This window comes from Lepidochelys olivacea, assembly GCF_965140295.1.
Source record: "Lepidochelys olivacea isolate rLepOli2 genome assembly, chromosome: 7".
Classification (NCBI taxonomy): Eukaryota; Metazoa; Chordata; order Testudines; family Cheloniidae; genus Lepidochelys; species Lepidochelys olivacea.
This window is the reverse complement of record NC_140417.1, coordinates 38050985-38071262: the sequence shown is the minus strand read 5'-3', so window position 1 is coordinate 38071262 and position 20278 is coordinate 38050985. Positions and strand designations below refer to the sequence as shown.

General features: G+C 40.3%; 1 protein-coding gene across 2 annotated transcripts in view; it reads left to right on the top strand.

Moving 5' to 3' along the window:
• Window positions 1-406: 406 nt before the first annotated feature.
• PPARG (peroxisome proliferator activated receptor gamma) overlaps window positions 407-20278 on the top strand; it is a 107150-nt gene continuing 87278 nt past the window's right edge. For both annotated transcript variants that reach the window (XM_084633552.1, XM_084633551.1), the window contains exon 1: window positions 407-1101. The gene's annotated coding sequence lies outside the window, so the exon portion shown is untranslated. The remainder of the gene's footprint in view (window positions 1102-20278) is intronic.

The window sequence follows — 20278 nt, the reverse complement described above, 5'->3', positions numbered from 1 at the left end:
AATAATCTTTCTGTTCACACACTGCCTCCTTTGGGAGTATAAATCTGAAAAAAAAAGAGCATAAACCATTACATCGTATATGATTTGACTATAGAACCACAGAGACTACTAATTCATGCAAATGCACCCATTTGTACTGTTACATACCTCCCTACCCTTTCCACATTTGTCTGCTTATTCACTTGTAGCATCTTATCATAATCCTAGATTGTGAGCTCTCTGGTGCAGGAACTGTTTTTATGTGTTGTTTCTATAGTGCCTAGCACAAAGGCCTCTGACCCTTCATTGAGGCCATTTGGCATTAATGCAGCATACAAAATAAAATAATAATATACAGAGGGAAAACAAAAGGAAAATGAGGTAAAAACAAAAGATAGCTATATCACAAATTTCCAAACTAATCCCACTGTCAGAGAAGGATACACTATGACCTGAGGTGACAAAAACAAAAACTCCAGGCAGCACTGGAAAGGGGAAAGAGAAAGTGGATACTGATTGGGAAGCCAGAAAACCAGCATTGTCAGTTACATTTCAGAAAAGATCAGCAGAATTCAGGTTTCAAACTGGAGGTCCACTTCAGAAACTTATGGGCCAAAATATCTCTTCAATTACACTTTTGTAATTTCACTAAGACTAAGGGTTGCATGGGCTGAACTCGCCTCAGAGTGTGGAGGTGGGGTGAGAGGAAAGAGAAGCAACACCTCCTACATACTCCCTAGTTCCTGGATCCCACATTCCCCTCTATGCCATCTCCTTCCCCAGCCCTCTTTATGCCATATTCTCTTTTGTGTCCCGCACCCCATGCCCTACGCGTCTCATGCCTTTGTCTGCCCATCCCCCTCGGTGCCCCGTTTCCCGCCAAGGCTCCAGCGCCCGAGACCAACGGCCCTGACGCTCGCCGCGAGTCGCGCGGCAGGCCCACCACCCAGGGCAGCGGGCAGCGCGGCCCGGCGCCCCGGGCTCTGGGAGGGCCAGCAGCAGGGCAAGGAGGCGGTGCCTGCCGAGCAGGGAGGCGGTGCCCGTCGGGAGGACGGGCCGGGCGGGGGGAGTTTATTCCACTAGAAGGGAATAGTTTCTCCTGCTGAGGCTTGACAGCGTCAGGTCAGTGCGTGAGCTGCTGCGGGGACCATCCCCCTGCGCGGCAGGGGGCTCTCTGGGGGCAGGAAGAGGCTGTGGGGGGCATGAACCGTCAGGGGGCTGCGTCCGTGGGGATCTAAGGGAGAGAGAGGGGTCTCTTTTGGGGTAGAGGTAGGCAAGGGGGCTGTACCCCGGGGGAGAGAGAAAGGTCTGTGCCTGTGTGGGGCAGACAGGGGTATTTCCCCTAGCGCAGAAAGGAGGGCTGTGCTCCTGGGGGATCTTTGGGGTGCAGGCAGGAGGCGGGGGTGGAGGGTGGGGGTAGAGGACTGTTGATGAAGGGGAGGCTTCATGGAGTGCGGGGGTTGTGGGCATGGTGGCGAGGGCTGAGAGAGCCAGGATGGGGCTAATGCCCATGGGGGCTCTCTGAGCAGGGCGCTGTTCCCATAGGGGCTTAGGGAGGAATGAAGAATTTGTTCATGGGAGCTCCAGGGTGAGCTGCGTCCATGGGGGCATCTAGGGGCAGTGAGGTACACAGAAGGCTTTACGTGTGCGTGGTCTATGGAGTTAGCAGCATAGGTGCTGTGTTGCAGAGGTGCGTTGTACTGGAGGGGGTTGGATCTCATGTGGGCTATGTAAAGTGGTTTGGGGATAAGCAGAGGGACAGTGTTCATGGTTACTGTATGGGGATGGTGGAATACACAGGGGGATGTATGTCCATTGGTGCTACATGTGTGATATTGATGGAGATAGACAGTAAACTGTGCCCATTGGTATTCTAATAGTTATAGGTGGCTATGTCCATTGGTACAACATGTGGAGAGGGGAGATGGGAAGGGAGTGTTACTCACTTTGCATACTTGTAATGAATGAAAAGCATCATTTTCTTTTTGACTTCTCAACCAAGAAAAGTCAGCGAGCCCTGATTTTAGTCATTCCACAGCAGAGATACTATGTTGAAATATATAAAATATATGGGTGGCATGCCCTAGGTTTTCAAGAGCATTTTGTAATTTTCCTGGTGTCATTTCTCTCCAGGGTACTTGGCAGCTGAGGACTGCAAGTTCCTGTAGTGTTGTAACTTTGAGGCAGTATATGCACATGATACAATGCTGTGATAGTATTATTATAACATTATATTATGACATTAGATTGATAACTATGTGTAGCCTTTTGGAGATAAGTGCAGGAATTTATCAAGAAATAATTAATTTTTATGTACCTTGGACTTCTGATTTAATAGTCTTGTTATATTTAAGTTAACTTAAATTAAAAGGATCAATTCTAATTGCCCGGACATTTAAAAGTGAGGGTGTGGACTGATAAATTTTGTTTGTAACCCACTTCCTCCATCTCCAAAAGGGTTGTTTGTCTGGAATATGACACTAATGTTCTGTCTAGTAACCAATGTTCAAAAATATATACTTCCCTAGCAATCAGTCTGTAATAATATGCATAGAGTAACTTTTTAAAGATGATAATAATGCATTATTTGTTAGCTAGAAGGACCCAGTGTGGCCCATGAGGTACACTGGAACTTGTATGACCTGCAGTATTCAGTTTGTCTTTTGCAAATTAGTCTTGTCTGTTGTACCCTGGTTGATATTAGAATTCCCTGTGCGTGGTTATGTTGAACATTTTTAATCTCTTTAGGTCTCACTGAAGATTAATGTGAAAATTACTTAGAGATTTAATTATGAGACTATGAAGAATCATTTTTAAACAATTCTGCACAGTGTAAATATAGACTATTGTCAGTAGGGGAGATATTTGATCAAATGGTTAGACATGGATGTTGAAATTGGCAGCTAAACATCAGAATTATATTTGGCAGGTATTCTTATAGGAGCTGCTGTCAGATTTGAATCTACTCAGACATCAGTTTATTAAAATTTTGCATTATTGGTTTACATATTTTATATATTCCTGTGAGTAGCCCTAGTAGACAGCATCCATTCCTTGATAATACCTGATCTGAAAAGTATATGGCCCTGTACCAGATATCAGTGTATCATGAAAAGTTTGTCATAGTATGTTCTTTCCATAAAGAATTATTCTCCTCCTCCAATTTAAGTATCTATTATACATACTGACACCACAACAAACGCCTGTACAATGGTAAAGTTGATCAATATTATAGCTTCAGTTTTTAACTTTTGCTTTATGATACTGACATTGACATTACTGCTGAATCTGAGTTTTTTCTACTTGACTTTTCTTTCAGTTCCTATAGATCAGTTCCTAAATTCAGGCCCAGTTCAATCAATATAAATGTATTTCTATAGCAGTCGGTGCTTGAATGATTTTAACCAACAGTTTAATCAGTAAAGCCAGAAATAGTTTATAAGTAGAAGCAAAACCCATGTTTTGTACAATGCTAGACAAATAATTCACAGGAAATAATTTACTTAATGATTTTTGCCTCTTTATGTTTTGGAACTGACTGACACCTTTTGATTTTTTCTGAAGTATTCACTATTAAAAAAAATCAGAATAATTTCACTAGCTATTTCTTGTTCTGTAACTCAGTTGTCAGTAATTAGTTTTGAATATTTGGTATTGGAAATTTGAGTGACTTTAATTACTTTTGGTTGATACATAGGTCACAGGGTTTTCTTTCTGTTCTCAATTGTGGTGAGCATAAACCAGGCTTCCAGTGCAGCTACTCAGGATTGTAAATTTAAAATTCACCTTCTATGAAAATTCTCCAATATTTGCTTAAATTTACTATTTCCACGTGTTTCTGCGCTGCATACTTTTCTAGAGTATTCATGGAAAGCAAACACAAAAAGCATATTAACACTATCTAAATTAACTAGCTTAAAAATCTTAACAAATACTCGCAGGATTCTCCAAGCTAGTTTGTTGAGGCGTCATGGGCACAATGCTTTCCATTTTATTTTCAAACAGTTTATTTTGCTGTGTTGTTATGATATACCCACTAATTTATTTTTTAAAGTCAATACTAGACTTATTGAAAGCAGATTGTTCCCCACTGTAATATTATAAGTGATGGTGAATTCTGATAAATCTTTATTTCTTATGCTGATTTTTTTTCTTTAACAGGAGGTTCTTATTCTTCAGTCATTTTATTGCAACTGTTCTGAATGTTTCTGTTAATTTTCTGTGTATTTTTAAAAAAGCAACAAATCACTAAGTAGTAGAAAATCAGTGTTGTGATTGGTTCTATATAACTATACACCCTGAAATATCATTAAGGGAATACATGCATGTGCTTCCTATTAACAAGACAATTCCTGAGGGCCTTACTCAATCTTCACTATGTTCTTACTCAAGAAAAATCCCTTTGGCTTCAATGGGGGGTTTCGAAGACTGAATGGAAATTGATTTGGATTAACATTAATAAGAATCACAGTAACAGGGTACTGATATTAATTCTTGTACTGACTGATATGCCCTTATTTTTCTTTTAACTGATTGGTTTCAGAGTAGCAACCGTGTTAGTCTGTATTCGCAAAAGAAAAGGAGTACTTGTGGCACCTTAGAGACCAACAAATTTATTTGAGCATAAGCTTTTGTGAGCTACAGCTCACTTCATTGGATGCATTCAGTGGAAAATACAGTGGGGAGATTTATATACATAGAGAACATGAAACAATGGGTGTTACCATACACACTGTAAGGAGAGTGATCACTTAAGGTGAGCTATTACCAGCAGGAGCGTGGGGAGCGGGGACGGGGGGGGGGAACCTTTTGTAGTGATAATCAAGATGGGCCATTTCCAGCAGTTGACAAGAACCTCTGAGGAACAGTGAGGGGTGGTGGGGAATAAACATGGGAAAATAGTTTTACTTTGTGTAATAACCCATCCACCCCCAGTCTCTATTCAAGCCTAAGTTAATTGTATCCAGTTTGCAAATTAATTCCAATTCAGCAGTCTGTCGTTGGAGTCTGTTTTTGAAGTTCTTTTGTTGAAGAATTGCAACTTTTTGGTCTGTAATCAAGTGACCAAAGAGATTGAAGTGTTCATAGATACTAAGATCAGAAGGGATCATTATGATCATCTAGTCGGACCTCCTGCACAACGCAGGCCACAGAATCTCACCCACCCACTCCTACGAAAAACCTCTCACCTATGTCTGAGCTACTGAAGTCCTCAAATGGTGGTTTAAAGACTTTATGGAGCAGAGAATCCTCCAGCAAGTGACCCATGCCCCATGCCACAGAGGAAGGCGAAAAACCTCCAGGGCCTCTTCCAATCTGCCCTGAAGGAAAATTCCTTCCCGACCCCAAATACGGCGATCAGTGTTCTCCAACTGGTTTTTGAATGTTATAATTCTTGACGTCTGATTTGTGTCCATTTATTCTTTTACGTAGAGTCTGTCCAGTTTGACCAATGTACATGGCAGAGGGGCATTGCTGGCACATGATGGCATATATCACATTGGTAGATGGGCAGGTGAACGAGCATCTGATAGTGTGGCTGATGTGATTAGGCCCTATGCTGGTGTCCCCTGAATAGATATGTGGACACAGTTGGCAACGGGCTTTGTTGCAAGGATAGGTTCCTGGGTTAGTGGTTCTGTTGTGTGGTGTGTGGTTGCTGGTGAGTATTTGCTTCAGGTTGGGGGGCTATCTGTAAGCAAGGACTGGCCTGTCTCCCAAGATCGGTGAGAGTGACGGGTCGTCCTTCAGGATAGGTTGTAGATCCTTGATGATGCGTTGGAGAGGTTTTAGTTGGGGGCTGAAGGTGATGGCTAGTGGCATTCTGTTATTTTCTTTGTTGGGCCTGTCCTGTAGTAAGTGACTTCTGGGTACTCTTCTGGCTCTGTCAATCTGTTTCTTCACTTCAGCAGGTGGGTATTGTAGTTGTAAGAACGCTTGATAGAGATCTTGTAGGTGTTTGTCTCTGTCTGAGGGGTTGGAGCAAATGCGGTTATATCGTAGAGCTTGGCTGTAGACGTTGGATCATGTGTTGTAGTCTGGATGAAAGCTGGAGGCATGTAGGTAGGAATAGCGGTCAGAAGGTTTCCGGTATAGGGTGGTATAGATCCATCATGAAGGATCTACAACATATCCTGAAGGACGACCCATCACTCTCACAGATCTTGGGAGACAGGCCAGTCCTTGCTTACAAACAGCCCCCCAACCTGAAGCAAATACTCACCAGCAACCACACAACAGAAGCACTAACCCAGGAACCTATCCTTGCAACAAAGCCCATTGCCAGCTGTGTCCACATATCTATTCAGGGGACACCAGCATAGGGCCTAATCACATCAGCCACACTATCAGAGGCTCGTTCACCTGCCCATCTACCAATGTGATATATGCCATCATGTGCCAGCAATGCCCCTCTGCCATGTACATTGGTCAAACTGGACAGTCTCTATGTAAAAGAATAAATGGACACAAATCAGACATCAAGAATTATAACATGCAAAAACCAGTTAGAGAACACTTCAATCTCTTTGGTCACTCGATTACAGACCTAAAAGTGGCAATTCTTCAACAAAAATCTTCAAAAACAGACTCCAACGAGAGACTGCTGAATTGGAATTAATTTGCAAACTGGATACAATTAACTTAGGCTTGAATAGAGACTGGGGGTGGATGGGTCATTATACAAAGTAAAACTATTTTCCCATGTTTATTACCCCCCACTCCTCACTGTTCCTCAGAGGTTCTTGTCAACTGCTGGAAATGGCCCACCTTGATTATCACTACAAAAGGTTCCCCCCCCCCCCACTCTCCTCCTGGTAATAACTCACCTTAAGTGATCACTCTCCTTACAGTGTGTATGGTAACACCCATTGTTTCATGTTCTCTATGTATATAAATCTCCCCACTGTATTTTCCACTGAATGCATCGGATGAAGTGAGCTGTAGCTCACAAAAGCTTATGCTCAAATAAATTTGTTAGTCTCTAAGGTGCCACAAGTACTCCTTTTCTTTTGCGAATACAGACTAACACGGTTGCTACTCTGAAAACAATCAGTTATGATGTATGAACACTTCAATCTCTTTGGTCACTTGATTACAGACCTAAAAGTTGCAATTCTCAACAAAAGCACTTTAAAAACAGACTCCAAGGAGAGACTGCTGAATTGGAATTAATTTGCAAACTGGATACAATTAACTTAGGCTTGAATAGAGACTGGGAGTGGATGGGTCATTACACAAAGTAAAACTATTTCCCCATGTTTATTCCCCACCACCACCCCCATTGTTCCTCAGGCGTTCTTATCAACTGCTGGAAATGGCCCACCTTGATTATCACTACAAAAGTTTCCCCCCCTGCGCGCCCCCCCACTCCGCCCCCCCGCTGGTAATAGCTCAACTTAAGTGATTACTCTCCTTACAGTGTGTATGGTAACACCCATTGTTTCATGTTCTCTATGTATATAAATCTCTCCACTGTATTTTCCACTGAATGCATCCAATGAAGTGAGCTGTAGCTCACGAAAGCTTATGCTCAAATAAATTTGTTAGTCTCTAAGGTGCCACAAGTACTCCTTTTCTTTTAACTGATTGGGTTTTTTATGAAGCATAGCTGGCCCTTAGACCAGTTGTGCCCCTAGTCAGGTGCCAATAATAATATGGGCATCTATGAGGCTTGTGCTACTGACTGCACAAGCGTCTTCAAAGGGAGTGGAGTGGGATGGGGATGTGGTCCACTCTCAGCTGATGGAGGGTGGGGGGAAATGCACATGGTACCAATTTAAAGAGTTGCTGAGTTTCCATTGCAGTAAATGGTCCTCCAGAGCCCCGGAATTCCTCCAGGGCTTCTGCTGCAATGGAGTCCCCTTGCATACAACCCACATGCAGAGGCAATCTAGCCCTAACTCTAGTATTTTAACAACAGAGTATTTAGCAAACAATTAGCTACATTTAAGGCCTGATTTGCAGACTTTGCATATGCAAAGCTTTCATGGGAGTTAGGATTGGGCTCATAATCTTTATCTCCCCTCTTCTTCCAGTATGTTCCACAGCCCAGTTATTAACGGATTCCTAAATCCATTAAAAGAACCAAACAAAACAATGATATCCTTCCCCAGATTAAAGTTCTTTAAAGTGAACTACATAGTTATGATTATTAATTGTTTGTTACTTGAATTGCAGTAGTGCCTAATGGCCTGATCAAGGATCAGGGCCCATTGGGTGAGGCATTGTACACACATAGAGGAAAAGACAGTGCCTATTCCAATGATCTTATGTTCTAAAACTCTGAGGCGAGAGCACTAGTAGATACAAACAAACATGGGAACACAATGAAATGGTGGGATCATTAAGCAGAAACTTGGACTTACAGATGATGCTTTCCATATGTAGCATATTTAGCTTCATTTGTTTGTTTCATTGGCATTGGCTATAATAGCAAAATAACTGCTGTTTAACAAGAGAAGATAAGCAGCTATCTCAAAATCCAGTTCATGAATTTCTGGAATCAACTAACAGGTGATGCTTTGTAGACATGCATAAGCCACCCTCTTCCCTCATGACTAAGCACATCACCTGCATGCCATGCAGTTTGCATATTCAGGACAAAGTCTATGAATTCAAGTCTGTGAATCCCAAAGTCCCATCTAGCTGAACAACAAACTACTAACTTGCTACTCTGCTGGTTGATAATTAGCAATTTTTAAAAACAGAGCTTAGGTACTTATGCGTATGTATGTTCAGGAACAAGTGTATGCTTTGTATATATTAGTACATAAACATTCATGTACACTATGTATGTATAGCTAGACTACAGGATGTACATATTATTTCAGTGTTATGGAATAACATCCTCCGTATGTAGAAATGCTGCATATATAAACCTTTAGTTGTCATTTGTATTAGTAATACTAAATAAGTAATAATTAATTGATTTAATGTAATTGCAATAATCATACCCTGAGAGTTTTAAATAAGAACATTGGGACAGTTTCTTTCCAGACCTCTAATGCAACAACATGAGACCTCAGTGTAAAAACTATTAGACTGTCTGGAAATTTTTTTAAGGTATAAATAGCATTGGAACTATTTCAGATTTTTTGTACTTAACACTGTTTTATGGTTTAGGTTTTTTAAAATTTTATTTAACCTTAATAAAACAGAAATATGGGTCAGAATTCATCGGGATAGGTTACAGTTTAAATCACACAGTACAGCCCATGCTGTAAATAAATATAGTTCATGCTTCAAGAGAATGTGGAGGGCGTGGGCTGGAGCAGGAGCAGGAGGGATTTGAGGTAATTCACCAAAAGGGCCCTTGCGAAAAGTGCATGGTGCAATGTGCATTCCCCAATTTATGTGGTCAGCTCTGCTTGCTAGAGCAGTGGGTGGGCAGAAGATGAAGCCTTCTCTCATCCTCACCCTGCCCTCTTCTTTTGGAGATGCTATTGTTGTCACTGTTGTGGAGCAGTGGCATTGCTTCCCAGCTGTGTTTTGACTGGCCTTGGCCCAGAAGAACAAGGTGAGAGAGGAAGCCCCTTGCGCCCTCTTCCCTCCCTTCCCCTTCTGTGTCTGGCCAGTGATAGATATCAGCTACACACCACTTCACACAGAAGCATTTTGCGGTTTCCATGAGCAGCATATCTGACACCTTCCCATCACTCTGTAAGAAGTGTCTTATCCTATACATGTTGGAAGGGACAAATGGTGGGATTTTCAAAAGCACGCCGAGGTCACCTAACTCTGCTCCCACTGAATTAAATGGTAAATTAACTTCCATGGAAGTAGAATTAGACCAATACTGGGAGATGTTGGAAATCCCACGCAAAATCATTTTGAAGATGATCATATGCTGGCATTCCAAGCAGAGAGGCATACACATAACCTAATACATGCCACCAAAAGAAAATACAGGCAAGAGTTGCACTATAAGACACACACACACACACACACAAAATCTAAGCATGACATCCTAGCTTCACTGAAGTCAATGGGGGCTTTGCCATTGACATCAGTAGAGCCAAGATTTCACGCTAAGACTAGCTAGGCACTAGAAACTTCTAGAGATTCTCTCCAGCATTTCACATGCATCCAAAACTCCCTTTGAATCCAGTGGGGATTTTGAGTGTGCAGAGAATACCAGATCAAGCCCTCAGTGAGTTCTTATTTGCTCAGCAAGACTACATGGCGAAAGCTAGATAAACATAAATAAATGATATATCAAGGACATTGTTGTAGAAATGCCTTTGAAACAAACAGTGGTATATTTTTCTGTATTATGTTCTGGAGCTAATGTGGTTAGTTCATTATAGTTGTAGTTGAGCTTTAGATTTAAACAAAATGTAAACAATTTTATACAGGTTTTGCAGGTGAGATTATGCTGCTCATTCAAATCAAACTAAAGTCATACAGACCAGCCGCTAGTGTAATGTTGTCTGCTTATGCCTGGGGAAGAGAATTAGCTTTTCATGCAGTTCTGCAGCTCTTTTGTGATAACAGCATGTGTCCCGTGTGGAATTAGGATGTCTTTCCTCTTTATCATGCATGTGGCTGTGACACATTACAGAGTCCCTCCACTCTAGCGCCCCATTCTTGTTTAACAGGAAACCTCTACTTAATGTTCCCCTACTTTCCCTCCACAAATACCACAATTCTGGACACATTATTTATTTCCCTTTAGGAGAATGAATTCTCACAACTGTCATGGAACAGGCATCTGGAGCAGGTGGGGATAGAGAGGAAGGTTACATACTGAGTCTTGGGCCTTTCAGCTGAAGAGTCCAATTTAATGATTTTGAAGGGAGACTCATAGTCGCTTAAAATAGCCCTGACCAGGATTACAATCTGCTCTTAAACTACTTTACATGACATATAATTACACTGTATTCCATAAAATAGTATTTTGTTTCATAGCATAGTATTTTATTTCAGGTGCAAAGTACATAACTTGTGTATTTATACATACCTTCTGAACATATTGGTCATCACTTGTGTAAATACTATAGCAGCTAACCGTGGAATGAAATGTAATTCTGCTACTGTTTAACAGTTTTCTCTTAGTATTTTATTGAGAGTTGCAATCTGAACATTCGTGTTTGAGAAGTGCACACCATTTGACCTTCAGTTTGAAAATATATCTTATATTAAAAAGTAATATGGTTAATCCTCAAGGCAATATTGCAGTATTTTTTCCCAGCCTCTTCCTCCCCACCCCCCCCTGTAAATCTTAACATAGAAACACAAGATATATAACATTCTTCAGTGGAAGTAAGAATAAAAAGGGATTCTAAAATAATACTAAACAAAATGAAATGTGTGTATGAAGGGAGGGGAAATATTTTTTTTATTTTGGCAGCAATTCAGAAGTTTGATATACTTTTATATAAACATAGTGATCAATTATGCATTTTTAATCATTTTCAGTATTTGTTAGCTGGGATATTTTTATGTCCCTGAGAAACAAATTCTCAACCATGGTAGTTTAAAACTGATATCAGAATATCCAAAGAGTTATTTTGTTACTCCAAAAGAAGAGATATGAAAAGAAAAATGTTAATTACAGGCTTTAACACTCAGAGTAGGATCTTTTAGTGAGTAGGAGCTTTTAGTAGGGGTGGTCAGAAAAACAGGTTTTACTACTTAAGAGCTGGAGCTTTGTGGTACTATCTAGTTGGAGAGCTTGGAGAAAATGCAACCACTTCTATTTATTACTTCTCATAAGGTGTATGATTTCCTATGATAGAATTAACTTTTAGGAACTGTCATTTTTGGTGTCCACAGTAACTAAAAGTGAAGTGCTTATCCTTTAATCTTGAATACATTTTACTTAGTTAGTGCTTGCTATCATCTGCAGTGGTTTTCCAGCTGCTGGATTTTATGCTGGGATCTCAGATCTCATTCTGTAGAAGCATAGTACAATATGTGTTACTAAATTGACTTCTAACCATAGCAAATAATTTCTAAAATAGAGGGCCAAATTCTGCCCTCCTTTCCTTGTGTGCAATCCCATGGAATTCAAAGGACATGCATGGGTGTACCTGTGAGCAAAATTTTAGGATACGTCTGTGCTTCAGCAGCACAGCTATGACACTGCAGTTGCGCTGTTGCAGCACTGTAGTGTAGATACTTCCTACATCAACAGGAGAGTTTTTTCTGTCGATGTAGGTAATCCACCCCCCTCAAGAGGCAATAGCTACGTCTGCAGAAGAATGCTTCTGTCCATCTAGCTGCATCTACAGAGGTGGTTTGGTCCACCTAACTATGTCACGCAGGGCACAACATTTTTCACAGCCATGAGCGGTATATCTAGGTTGATCTAAGTTGTAGGTGTAGACCAGGCCTCAGAGACATATAAAGTTTTCTCTGTGTTTTATAATCTTATTTAGAAACATGTGTGGCAGAACCTCATTTCTCTGCATTTCCATAAACTGGAAATCTGTGCTGAAAATGGTTTTGGGGTTTGCATCTTATTGAAGCCCAAATATGGGAAATTCTGAGGAAGGCTGGGGTATTGGCTCTCTGTAGGACAATGGGGGATCTCTTCTGGCCTCACTCCTGGGGTTCATCTGTGCCCTGAAACAAGGCCTTTACAATTGGCTAATGGTGCTGGTGTTCCTCCATTGCTTCAAAAGTCACTAATTTGTAATGGGTAGGTTTCCCTCACTCGATTACAGCTTGAATTAGGAAGAATTCTCCTGTCGACCTAGCGCTGTCTACACCGGGGCTGAGGTCGGTTTAACTGTCGGTCAGGAGTGTGGATTTTTCACACTCCTGAGCGACGTAGTTATACCGACTTAATTTCCTAGTGTAGACCAGGCCTTAGCGTAGTTTAGGTCTTTCACTTGCATCTACATTTAAGCATCCTCTACTTTTCAACTCAGTGATATGTTATGATATATATTTGTGATGATGGTTTAAGGAATATATATTTAGTAAAACATGTTTCAGTGCTTTATATGCTTTAAATGTCTATTATTGTCCCAACATAAAAAGAGGCAATGTGTTTTGTAATATGTTGCTCCTGCCCATGTTTGCCTGTTTTTAGATTTTTGTCTTTAAAGCTTGCTTATACCAGTATTGAAAAGTATGGAAACATAAGTTCTCACTTTCATTTCAAGTAATATGATTTCCTTTTCAGCCATGAGCACTGGTCTTGGCTTTTGAGAAGACAAATGAAATAAACTCTCAGGCCTTGTCTACAGTGGATGCAGTTTATACCAGAGCTATTTTGATAATATCGTTTATAACAGTTTCCTGAACAAAATAAGATAAAGGATTATTTTGCCAGTATAACGGCATCTACACTAGGGCTTTGGCCAGAATAGCTATGTTAAGGGTTTGATTTTTTTCCAGGCTCCTAACTGATAATGATAAGCTGGCAAAATTTTAAGTGTAGACCAGGCCTAAGAAACCAGGAGTTGTTATAATTAACTGTAGATTATGTTTGAAGATTAATATTATAAAAGGTCAGTGACTTGTGACTTCAAAATAGTAAGTGGCAATAAAACACGGGGCAGTTACTTTGGTGTGGTGTCCTTATGCAGTTTGCAGGACATTTCATTTAGTTTTCTGTAACAATGACTAAAAGTATTTGTCTTCATTATTAGCACTATCAGTGCTATTACCAGTGCAAAAGTGTAACTTTCAAAAAACAGTTATGGAAGCTTAATTAGTTGTTCTCAGTTGTTTTACAATATTTGGATGTTGGTACTTGTGAAAGAGAGAGAGTGGTGTTATTATACAAACAAATTCCATGTGTGCTTCCTCTGCTTAATTCTTGTATTCCACCTCAGTCTTATGCAACACCCATGCTTTTACCATCTTGAGCCTTTTACAATATAAGATTGCCAATTGCACTGAGCTGATTAGTGATATTTGCGAAGAGAAGAAAAATTCAGTGGCACCATGAATGAGAGACCCTAACATGTTTCTTAAAAGTTTCCCGAGAATATGCCTATAGAAGTCAAAGATTCGTTCTTTGGGCCTGCCTCTTGATCATATATGCTAATTTACCAGTTTGTTAGGAAGTGGCAAATATGAATTACATTCAGACAATCTGGAGTATTTTGTTGCCTATAGTAGTCTAACACGTATAAAAAGTAGATGACTAATAGCAAGGGAATCACTGCAATGTTGTGGATTATATTCAGGTTAGAACAGAGCTATCATGTTATGACATATCTTACGGCATCCATAGCCCATTGTGGTGCACCAGCAATTTTTTAAAAAATGTAACAAGTTTATTACTTTTCTAAAGAACAAGTAATTACACACATCTCCAGCAGGGTTGGTTTTACTACTGATCAGAAAAAATTTATACTGTAGGAAGCCTGAATAGAACTATAGTGCTAAGTCTTTTAATTCCTGTAAGTAGCATCCATTTTTGTAGACATAGCCTTTAGAAAACTTTTTGTGGTAAAGCAATAAATTTAAAAAATCTAAATATTATCATCACAGGGAAAACATTCACAGGTGTTTCATAATTTATATACTTATTTATAAAACACACAAGTAAATTTCTATAATACTACGTCATCAGTATTCCCTATATGAAGCCATTACTACCATGCTGTGTCTATCACTATTTAAACTGTTTTGTGTATCACCATTCTCCTTTCACTTCTTGAGGTATATCCTGTTTGACCATAATTGCTGTCATTTTTTTGAATGGTTCCTGGTTTTGTTTAGAAATGCCGTTTTCAGTAGAATAAAGGAGTTACATAAGTCACATCATACTGCTGACTTATACATCATTCACTGTTTCCTCCTTAATGATGTAATACTGTGGTTGTGAAAGTCATGTGCACTTCTTTCCATTCACTTTTAGGTCACCAGGGTGCCAATTCTAAGTAGGTGAGAGATCAAATGAAGACTCAGAAAATTGCTCTGTGTGGATTATCAGCCTTGTTTTAAAAAATAATAAAATTGTTGTCATAAACACTGTGTTCTCCTGATTTTTACAAACATAAACATCCCCAGAAGAAAAATTGCACAGGATAGTTTGGAGAATTTTGCAAGGCTGTGACATGTTCTGTATCTAATGTATTGTGGAATATTTACAGTATATTTAATCTAAAATAAAGGGCTATTTGAGTTCAGAATATTTTACATAAATGCTTTTTGCACTGGTGGATTAAGACAGGATCCTTGGGATCCAAGCCCAGGGTTCTGTGAAGGCCCAGTAAAAAAGAGAGTCTGGGGAAACCAAGAAAGAATTAGGGAAGGAAATCAGGGAGTCCCAGGAGGACTGTGAGGAAGAATTTGTGGGTGCATGATTATTTTAAAGAGCCTGAATTTTAAGTCATAATTATCCTGTGGTGCTAGTTAAAGGAAAGGATTAATAAGGGGGGAAATCTTTAAAAGTATAGGCATTTGGTTAGGATCTGTTTCTTCAAGTATAAAATTCTTAGTTGAACCTGTTGGTCTTGAAGCCCATCTATATCTGGCTTCCTTTGAGATTTTTGGCACTCCCTTGTTTAGGACATGCTGTAAGTGCTATAAGAACAGTCTTTTTGTAGTATTTTGGCATTCCTGCCAGTTCTGTTTTGTCCAAAAAGGCTCCTGGTTTTAAATCCAGTCCCATTTCTCATTAATCATGCTGGAACTTGAATTATCTGATGCACAAAGACGAATGCCAGGTCTTCTGTCACTAGGGACAGCAAAGAAGAAAGTGTATTTCAGTGAAGTCTGAGGTAAGGTTAGGGTAACATATTTAACTAATAAGAAATAGCTTTTACACACAGCACTGATGCTGCTGTAGTCTAGCCTGACTGTATTCATTGATTTAGGCTGTTCAGTTGGTTCCCCTCTTTCTCTCCCACTTCCCAGAATCAACAGAAAATGTAGCACAGCATAGAGTCATGCAGCTTGTGTGGCAACCTTAAACTTCCTGCTGAAGTTTGATTCTTTAGCAGGAGGATGGCTGCTGACTGCCTGCCCTTTCTGTTAGTCACAGCTTTCTGCTGATGTGTTTGAGTGCTGAACAGAGAGGAGAACCAGCTGAGATAGTGGGGAGGCTGGAGTCAGCAGTCAGCCCCCTGGCCAGACCAACTGTCAACATCCTCCAAATGTTGTGGAAGTGTGTAAAAATAATCAAGTAGGGAGAGCAGAACATGGATGAGGTGGACAATGTCTACCTCCCTCTTCCCAGGTCTACATTTGAGGTGAGATAGTTGAGGGGGAGAAAGAAGAGGAGAGAAACACGTATGATGTGTCACCAACACAGGGCCTCACCCTCTAGCCTGAGAGGAAGAGACTAAGAGGAAAAACCTTGAGTCACCCCAGCACCAAGTGAGAGGCAAAGATTAAAGAAGAACCAATGACCCCCTAGAAAGAGAGAGAAACAGATGCTCCCTGAAGATGCAGGAGTGGAAATGGACCTGTAACTCTCTTCTGGCAGTGTGAGATGGAGGAATAGTGAACATGCTAATTATCTCTAGCATATGCTGAGTGGAGCTAACAGTCCACTACTGGACCTTTCCACAGGAGCTTGGGGAAGGGGATTGTTTGGGGTCAGAGGATTGCAGGGCCTCAGTAATGTTGAGAGAGACTCCAGTGGTGATCAAGGACAGCAAACTAGACATGAGTTTGCAAAGTGATATGACACAACACCTGTAATACTCATTTCTGAGCACCATGTTACCAGAAAGAGATTGACAAACTGGAGGGAGACCAGAGAAGAGCAACAGATAAGATAAAAATATCTTGTGACACCGGCTACAACAGTGCCATGCGAATGCCTGTTCTCACTTTCAAGTGACATTGTAAACAAGAAGCAGGCAGCATTATCTCCTGCAAATTGTAACCAAATTTGTTTGTCTGAAGGATTGGTTGAACAAGAAGTAGGACTGAGTGTACTTGTCAGCTCTAAAGTTTCACATTGTTTTATTTTTGAATGCAGTTATTTTTTGTACATAATTCTACATTTGTAAGTTCAACTTTCATGATAAAGAGATTGCACTACAGTACTTGTATTAGGTGAATTGAAAAACACCATTTCTTTTGTTTCGTACAGTGCAAGTATTTGTAATCAAAAATAAATATAAAGTGAGCACTGTGCACTTTGTATTCTGTGTTGTAATTGAAATCAATATATTTTAAAATGTAGAAAACATCCAAAAATATTTACATAAATGGTATTCTAGTATTATGTAACAGTGCGATTAATTGCATGATTAATTGTGATTAATTTTTTTAATTGCATGATTAATTGCGATTAATTTTTTAATCGCTTTACAGCCCTAATTAAAAGTTACGTATTTATGGCTTAGGTTAAGAGGCATGCCTACAAATATATGAAGTGTGTAAATAACAATGAGAAAAAGGAAATATTTAGGGCTGGGATTTTCAAGGACAATAGGATTTGAATAACTAATTCCTTTAGGCTCCTTTGAAAACCCCAACTTAGGGTGGTACATGGTGGTATAGCTAAGAATTAAAGGATGAAATTAAGGCAATTTTAGGATGGATACCAGGAATAAACTTCCTGACAATGCATGTATTAGGTTATGGAACAGTTTCCCCAACGGAAATGGTAGAAGATGAGAGTTGTAAAAGTAGACTGGAGAAAACACTAAACTGTAGAGCCCTGCGTGGATACAAAAAGGTGTATCCACATCCAATCTACGATCTGCAAAAATTGTCTGCAGATATCCGCAGATTTGCACGGATCTAAACAGCTCCACAGGTCACTGTACAGCAGTGATGCAGGGCTGTGTCAAGCCCCCAGCTGCCTCCCCCAGCCCCACTTCTCCCCAGAGACCTCCTGCCCTGCCACCCACTCCGCCTCTGCCATACCTCCTTCCCCACTCTGGGCAGAGAGGCTACAATTCTGGGACCTTCTCTGCAGTTCCTCCCTCCCCATGGGGGGCTTGAACAAGATGCAGCAGCTCAAATGCAAGCAGCCATTGCCACCTGCTCATTTAAAGAACAATCCCACCTGTGTGATTCAGAGAGCCAAGCTGGAGCCTGCAGGCTGACTGACAGCTGCTCAGTTTTGTTGAATGTGTGCTGCAGAGCCCTGTGTGGACACAAAATTTGTATCCGCATCTGTGCTGCAATCCGTAAAAATGGTCTGCGGATAGTCACATCCGCTGATACAAAACGGATACTTGCGGATTTGCAGGGCTCTACTAAACTGTACTATGGGGAAGAATGTTACATTGGCAGGATCGACTGACCCAATAGGACTTTTGTATCACTGTCTTCTTGAGCAGGGGGTTGGACTAGATGACCTCCTGAGGTCCCTTCCAACCCTGATATTCTATGATTCTGTGATTCATTTTATGTATACCAATTTCACCTATGCCATTTGAAGCTGCATAATCCCCTAAAACGGAATCAGTCTACTATTTAGTCTACCTCATAGCTTGGATATTAGTACTATATCCACATGGTTTATTGTAGCTCATGGAGGCTTGGATACAAAGTAAGAGGAAAGAGTACTCACAGGTTCCATGGTAGTTGCTACATCACGTCATGTGCATACAGGAACTTGGCATCAGAGCCAGAGTTGTCCAGCTTCAGCTGGAGTGCATAGTAGATGGACCACAAGTCTGGTTGTGGGTGACGATTTGTATGTTCTTGTGCTGTGGGACCTGGAAGAAACCCCCCCAACCTCATTTTCATGTGATACGTAAATATGCAAATACTCCTTTTAGATTAGCTCTTGGAACACTGACCACATATTTGGGAAATTACTGGAATTTGATACCTTGTGAATCTTTTTGTTTAATGACTACCAGCAATGTACTCTGTGCTGTCCAAATGTACATACGCATGGTCCTGGCTGCACTCTAGTCCCAACAGACAAAATAGTTCAGAGGTGTCTGATGAGGGTTCATGCTAACGGTGATGAAAAAATGTTAGACAGATTATCATTAAGGACTGTGGTGGAAACATATTTTTTGGTGAGATTTGAAGAGGTGGTCTAGAAGGCTGTTCACTTTTAGATTCTTTAAAACCTTTCAGAACTGTAAGCCTCCACTCCCTGTGGACAAGTGGGCTCCAGCCCATGTATCATGGTGCTACAGCCAGGAAGTGGAGCTACCTTTGAGGGGAAAATATCGTAAAAATTAAATTTTTGGGGTAAATTTTCAAAACCACCTAGGTGATCTTAGGGGCTTTTGAAAAACTTTATTTCATACTAAAAAACCAAACTCACAGTTATTGCTCTACTGCCCAAGACACTCCTGAATTTGAAAAGTGTGGAATTTCCTCTTAAACTTCTCCCTGCCTGAGGCCAGGATGAGCAAGTTCCACTGCAGTTCCAATTATAGCTTTTCTAGACCTAAAAATTGTATGATTTAAAGTCTGATATCTTGCAAGCACTGAGCGCCAGAGATGGAAGTTTTATATCTAACACTTGGAAGGGCCTGAGATAGCTTTTCTTTATACAAAAAGCCTGTTATTTTAGGTCATTTTTAGACAGTTTTGTGCCAAAAAATCACTTGATTATCATTCAATAATTGCCTTGTTCTGTTTATTCACTCTGAAGCATCTGGCACTTACCACTGTTGGAAGACAAGATATTGGGCTAGATGAACCATTGGTATGGCTCAATTTGGCTTTTCTTATGTTCTCCACAGATTCCTGTAAAGTTGGACTCATACTAACTAGGGCATTTGCCTTTTCAGGTGGAGGAACATGCAATACATTTTTCAAAAACCATTATAAATAAAAAGATTTCTAAAATACATTTTCTGTGACATATGTGTATTCCTTATAGTCTATGAGGGATGGTAAGAAATAATTATTTTTATCAGCGCCCTTTTGGGTTGACCTACACAGTTCACCCCTTAGTTATACGTCTGTTTCAAACTCAAGTTGATAAAACCCTTATACCACATCACATCATCATGTTTTCCCCATATATGTTATAGACACATTATTGTCTGCAAAAGATTCTCTCTCTCTCTCTCTCGGTATATGTCAAGCATTATATCATATTTATATATAACTAAATTTCCTGGTCACCTTTAAAGAATAAATAAGATTTTGTTTGCTCTGTAAAGAAAATTCCTTCTGACTTGAGTGAAAGTCCCCTATGCAATTAAAGTTATGAGCTGGATACACAAGGCCTGATAATAGATGGCACATATGCACAGTTTAAGGCTCTGATTCTCTAGAGGGATATGTGCAGGCTGACATTTATGCGCACCGCTCTGGACTCCCATTGTCTTCAGTGGGACTACACTCAACTGGATTCCATTGCATGACTGGGGCCTATGTTTGGGATTTACAGTAAGAACACAGGACTTTTTTTTAAGTACACAGAATTAACAAGAGCAATTTTAAAACCAAACAG